The following is a 1,019-nucleotide window of genomic DNA, read 5'->3' as shown; positions in this document are numbered from 1 at the left end:
GGCTGGGACCTCCACCTTCCTGGTCTGGGGAGCTCTCTGCCTTCCTCATTGCACTTCTCCTGTGCTCAGCTCTTGGTGAAACTGAGCCACCTCCATGCCCAAATAGGTCACAGGCCACTCCACATTGGTCCAAATGTTCCCTTCCTACCAGTTTTGAAGGAGACCTATCTCACCCCTGGCCCTGGGCCTCCCCAAAGCTGACTATTCCACCAGTCACCCTCATGCCACAGAGCACTTACTGGTGTGGGTCACTGGCTTCCTTAGGACTCTGTGATCCCTCCCTGTCAAATGCACCATTCCTTAGGGGCCCAGCACCCAGCCATGCCCCCTCAGCTCCCCAGCTGCCATTTGTCCCTCACTTGCAAACCAGGTGACCTGGCTCATGGCTGCCTCTACCTGTCCTCCAACTGCCATTATCCGGGTGACTTAGGTCTCCCCAGGAACAACCCACCATTTCCCTGGGTTCCCAGTTGCCAGCCCCCTCATACACAAACACCTCCACTCTACTCCCTCTCAGCCACAGTGCCCCACAGTGACCCTGGACTTCCCACCACCTCCCATGACTTACCATCTGTCTCCCCACTGCCATCCCTGAATGCCAGCCCCTGCCTCCCATCACTGAGACCCCATCACTGACCCTGCACTTCCTCCTTATCCTTCAGGCCCCTCCTGTCTTCACAGCCCTCCTTGTCCAGCCTCTTTCTTAGTAAATTCCAGCCCTGAGTCAGCCTAGTCTGCCTTGTCCACATAGCCTCACCATCCCCTCCATGTGGTAACAACCATCTTCCTATCCCCACACGCTTCTTACCACCTCTCTGCCCGGTCAACATGCAGACTTCCTGAAGAGACATTTTCCCAGCAGACAAAGTGGCTCATGCCTATAATCCTAGCACTCTGGGAGGCCAAGGCGGGAGGATCCCTTGAGCTTAGGAGCTCGAGACCAGCCTAAGCAAAAAGGTGCCAGACCACATCTTTACTGAAAATAGAAAAATTGGCTCGGCGCCTATAGCTCAACCGGC

Source organism: Otolemur garnettii, unplaced genomic scaffold, assembly GCF_000181295.1.
Source record: "Otolemur garnettii isolate 467f Iridium unplaced genomic scaffold, OtoGar3 scaffold00011, whole genome shotgun sequence".
NCBI lineage: Eukaryota > Metazoa > Chordata > Mammalia > Primates > Galagidae > Otolemur > Otolemur garnettii.
The sequence above is the reverse complement of the archived record's forward strand: the minus strand, read 5'-3'. Positions refer to the sequence as shown.